This window comes from Pipistrellus hanaki, assembly GCF_964339955.1.
Source record: "Pipistrellus hanaki genome assembly, chromosome: 4".
Lineage (NCBI taxonomy): Eukaryota > Metazoa > Chordata > Mammalia > Chiroptera > Vespertilionidae > Pipistrellus > Pipistrellus hanaki.
This window is the reverse complement of record NC_140506.1, coordinates 9629415-9634953: the sequence shown is the minus strand read 5'-3', so window position 1 is coordinate 9634953 and position 5539 is coordinate 9629415.

The window sequence follows — 5539 nt, the reverse complement described above, 5'->3', positions numbered from 1 at the left end:
TTCAGTAGTAGCTTTGTAAATAACAGGTACTATCTCTGATCTAAAGATATTTTCAATCTGCAATATTTTTTACATAAAAGCAAAGTAAATTATATTAAAAATATTCTATGAACTATAACCCAGGATAATTAATCTCATCCTGGTCCTCCAGGGACACACAGAACAGACACCAGCTAATGTCACTTAAGACCTGTTAATAACCAAAGAATTCATTTAAAAGGAAGCCTTTGCCATTTGTCTTGAAAAGTATTTTCCCCCAATTGTGCTTACTATGTTCAACACTGTTTGTAACTAGTAGCCCTGCGCATGAATCCATGTGCCAGTAACTCTGTGGGGCCGGGCTGCTCTGTGCCTGCTGCCCAGAGGCTCTTCGTGGCCGGGCATGGAATGCTTGCCTCACACTGCCCGCTCTCAGTGGCTGCCCCCTTCCCCCGGGCCTGGGGGACTTCAGCGGATTTGAGAGGACTGGGTGCCTCCATCTTTGTGATGGAGTGACAGTTAATTTGCATATCACCCTTTTATTAGATAGGATATTCATCTGAAGCGCATCATTCTTTCATATTGAAAAGAAAAAAGTGTGTCTTTACTAGAAAAGGAATACTTTTTGCTATTGATGATTACTTGCTACAGTCACCACAGTCAAACTGATAGCTTGGAGGAAACTAATAGTTTCCTCCAAAATTATCAGTTGAAGGCAAAGAAATAAAATTGCACTTGCCCCAAAGATCTGTCACCACAAAAGCACATTTCCCAATCTTTATTCCACCCACCTCTGCGCTTTCCTACAGCAGGCTCAAGTGGCTCTTAGTCCTATGTAGAGCACTTCTTATAAAACCACAGATTTTGGGTTTCGTAAGTCCCATCAAGTACTGATGCTGTAGCCATAGTGTAGTACTGATACCGGGATGCTTCTGTGGTGCACAGTTCCCTGGGATCTTTGACTTGATACCTGGTTTTCTGGTGTCCATGGCTGGCTAAACATCTAAAAACACAACCCTAAGCTTTTGTCTGAGACTGGGAAGTGCTACAGCACTTCTGTGTTGTTGCAAATGCCTCAGACTTTTCTTCAAAAATAGACTTAGTTTCTGTTGCATTTGTAACTGAAAAATTACAAAATCACTCTAACCAAATCAAGTGAAATCTCCACAGACATGACAATTTCTCAGTGACTTTAAATAGAATGTTAAAACTCTACTACAGAATACTGGATTGGGTTGAAGACAGTAATATGAAACCTCTTTGCTGGTGGTGGGTCCAATGTCCCACTGCTCACAGTGATCAGAACAGTCAGAGGCAAAGAAGCAAGTTTGGGATGTTGGCAAGGAAGCCACAATTCTTGGTGTCAAGGGGATTCGAATTTGAAGAGGAGGAGTTCAATGAGTAAAAAAAAACACAAAAAACAACAACAACAACAACAAAAAAAAAACTTTATGGAAACTTATACAATGTGCTGGCTCAGAGAACTATAATAAAATTCTGAGAGTGAAATCTATATTTTATATGGCATCCTAACTAATGCTTAAAATATTACTAGTCTGAGTAATACACATAAAGTGGTAACTCGGACTTTCTCATTTTTCTGTTGTAGTAGTATTTTGCATAGAGCATGTTAATGCTGCATACAAGTTTTGTTGAACAAGAGAATATATCCCTTAAGTAATGGCAGCTATTATTTTATTCTTGAGCTATAAGCCATGCTTTTGTTTCATTTATTATTAATTTGATAACATAATCTTGGGTGATATCTATATGATTACAGAGAGCCAATCAGTTCACTCAATTAATCTAAACAATTTGAATTCAGTGAGAAATTAGACCTGTTATTTGACTGAGTCCAATTCAACACAGTATTTTGTGCCTGGATATGTAAAACCAAAAACAATTAGTAGCTCATCCTTACATTTTGCCTCTACTACTTGGCTAAAATACAATTTCAAACAAGAAAAGTTGCTGCCCCAAGGTAAAATGATCTGAAATAGTTATACAGTGAATTGCATTTTAAGTGGGGGTGCTTGCTATTTTTCTAAGCAACGATCATTTATTTCAGTAACTTTAAGCAGAAAAAGTCCTCAGAAAATTAAAATTGAAGTCTGGCTTTTCAGAGTCTCTCTGAAGGACTTCCTAAAAATTACTTCACCAATGTTAGATTAAAAATGAAATGCTTCCATTAACTAACCTTCTGGAGATAATAAATGGATTAACTCATAATGACTAATTGTAAACTGAAAATACTAAGTGAGCAGAAAAGCTGAACTAGGAAAACCTTTGCACATCTATATATTTGATGGGAAATTATATTAATCGCTTCAGCCAGCAGGGATTTGCAGTATATTAAGTAGCTTTAATGTCTTAAAATGCTCAGATACTTTCATAGGAGCTTATGCTCTAATATAAATCTTCTCCCTTTGCAATCTTCCTCTTTTTCTCAATACCCAGTTATTTAGGGCAAAACCTAGAACTAATTGTATATCCCCCCCCCCTCCTCTGTTGACTAAAATATGTGAGTCACGAATCTTTCTTCCCTTTTCCTTCTAACAGCACATTAAGCCCAGACTGCCTCCCTACCTTGCTCTATCTAGCTGCAACAACTTAAGTCTTGAGTGCTTAACATGAGACCAGTGCTGTGCTAAATGTTTTGAAATGTGTTAACTCATTTAACCTCCACATCATCTTAGGCATAGGAACTATTATCACCTACTTTTACATAGATGAGGAAACTGAGGCTTTGAGAGATTGAGTGTTTAGAGCTGGGACTGAAATCCAAGGAGGCCTCCTCAAGAGCCTAGGTTTAACAACCATGCTGAAGAGCTTTAGCTTGCTCCTTACCTTTCTTAGAAAATGAGGCCCCTACCTATCAACTATTTTTTAATTAAGTATGTTGTGTGTTTTTTTTAATAAGATAGAGAGAGAGAGAAACACGATTGAGAGAGAACCACTGATTAGCTGTCTCCTGAATACCCCCTACTGGGGTTGAAGCCAACAATAGAGCATGCACCCTGACTAGGAATCAAAGCAATGTTTTGGTGCACAGGCCGATGCTCATCTAACTGAGCCACACTGGCTAGCTTATAAAATGTACTTTAAAAAAAAAAGTCAGTTAAATAAAAGTTCAAGTCTTATCCTTAAGACTCGTAGGACCTATGCCGTGACATATGCATGCCCCTGCAGTGGTGCCAGGTCATAACACTGATCTTTGTTTTGGGAGTCTTTCCCAACACCCCAATTTTACTTCTCAATAGCTAATGTTACCATACAATTTCTCACCCAAATCCTCAGAATGAAAGGAGGTGCTATTGGTAATTTTTACCAGGACCAGAGACTGGAAACAGTCTGGGTGGTCTCATTTCAGCCTGCAGGGAAGAACTAAGTGTTTTACTGATGTTCTAGCCCTAAAACAGCAGTAACAGCCACAGCAAGTGTGAATAGTAAACATCAGTTCACTTATTTCAGGGAAAGAACTATCATTATTGAATGCCATGTTTTTCTCCTCACTGAGAAGTGTCTATAATAATGTAATTTTTATTTAGGTAATTAAATATATATAACTTTCCAAAGATAATTTAACATTTATTAGCATTCAAAAGTATGATTTAAACATTGTAAGAGAAAGTCATATTTTTTTTATTGCCTATGGAGTGAACTGGACAATTCTTTGGATTTGTTTATTTTCATCATTAATGTGCCTTGATAATAATATCTGTGTGATTCTCAATGAATCAGAAATGCCTGTTATGCCTTTGTAATAAAATTTACTTATGAAATCAGTGACCGCTCATGAATAATTTACTTATGAAATCAGTCACCGCTCATGAATAATGTTGTCAAAATTACTTTTAGTCACATGATTAACTTGTAACATCTATATTTCTTACTCTCTCATTTCCCAAGGGGAAAATGCTAGGGAGATTTGTTTAGGCTAAAATTTCCATATTAGTTTGATGTGCTATTTATTATCTTTAAGAATTTTGTTCATAAAAAGTGATTCTGCTATTTAACTTGTGACTTAATTTCAGGAAATAATTTAGCTCAAATTCTTATTTTTCTAAAATTCATTTGATAATCAAGTGAATATGAAAGTTATTACATATATAATAAACTATAATGATATTAAATGTACAAAAATATCACAAAATATGTTTATATTAACTACTTATCTCTTAAGATGTAATTTAGCCATAAACTTTACTGTTCTTTTTTAAATAATCATGGATTTATTATGACACAGTTCCTAATTATAATGTTTCCGTTTTTTAACATTATGTGTCTAAGTTATTAATGCCTTTCTGTATTATGTAAATAACAGAGAAAATGTCTGTATCGGAACATTTAAAAAAAACTTTTTGTTGTGTATAACTCAGAGAATGTATCTAATATGCAATTAAATTCAATAAATTGCCCAGCCAGGATGCTCAGTGGTTGAATGTCAATCTATGAAACAGGAAGTCATGGTTGAATTCCCAGTCAGAGTACATACCAAGATTGTGGGCTTGATTCCCAGTGTGGGGTGTACAGGAAGCAGCCAATCAATAATTCTCATCAGTGATGGTTCTATCCCTTTCCCTTCCTCTCTGAAATCAATAAAAATGTATTTTTTAAAAATCAATAAATTTACTCTGAATTAAAAATTTAAATGCGGGTTAGAAAATATATTTTCAATTTAAAAATATTTAAATAATGATTAAAGTGAATTTAAAGGCACTGGATAGATAATATAAAATACTAATTTTCTTCTCTGATTATACTCAAAGGAAATTCAAGCTTTTTAAAACAATTCACCCTTCTAAAGCCAACAAAACAGTGTATCTAGAACTAGGACTGTATTTTGACACATCAAACAGGAAGTTAGAAAGGAATTTTCAAAACATACCAAACAACACATTGTAGGACATTCTAGGAAGCTTCATAATTTAAGAAAAGGAAATAAAAGACTCACAGATTGGAAAGGAAGATAGGAATCTGTATCTATTTGCAGATGACATGACGGTCAATAAAACATCCTTAGCCTAAGAAATATACCAAAAACTCCTAGAACTGATAAGTGAATTCATTCATGTCTGAAGATCCAAGTATAACATATACAAATTAATTTCAATTTTATATAAAGCAATGATCATATGAAAACTGAATTTAAGAATATGATATCATGTATAATCTTTAAACAAAAAAAACCTCTTAGGTATATATCTAACAGGATATGCACAAGCTACTACCATGCTGAAAATAGTAAAACACTAATGAAAGAAATCACAATTCTAAGTAAATACACATCCCATGTTCATGATTAGAAGTCAACAAAGTATAGAGATGTCAGTACTCCCTAAATTTATATACAGACTTAATGCAATTATTATAAAAATCCCAGCAATATTTTTTTCTAAAGATAAAAGTTATATGTTTCTAAATTTTATTTGGAAAGAATAAAGAAATATAATACCATGTTGAAAACACAGACAACAGTATGGTGATTACCAGAGGGAAAGGGGGAATCAATGGTGATGGAAGGAGGCTTGATGTGGGGTGGTGAACACACAATACAGTA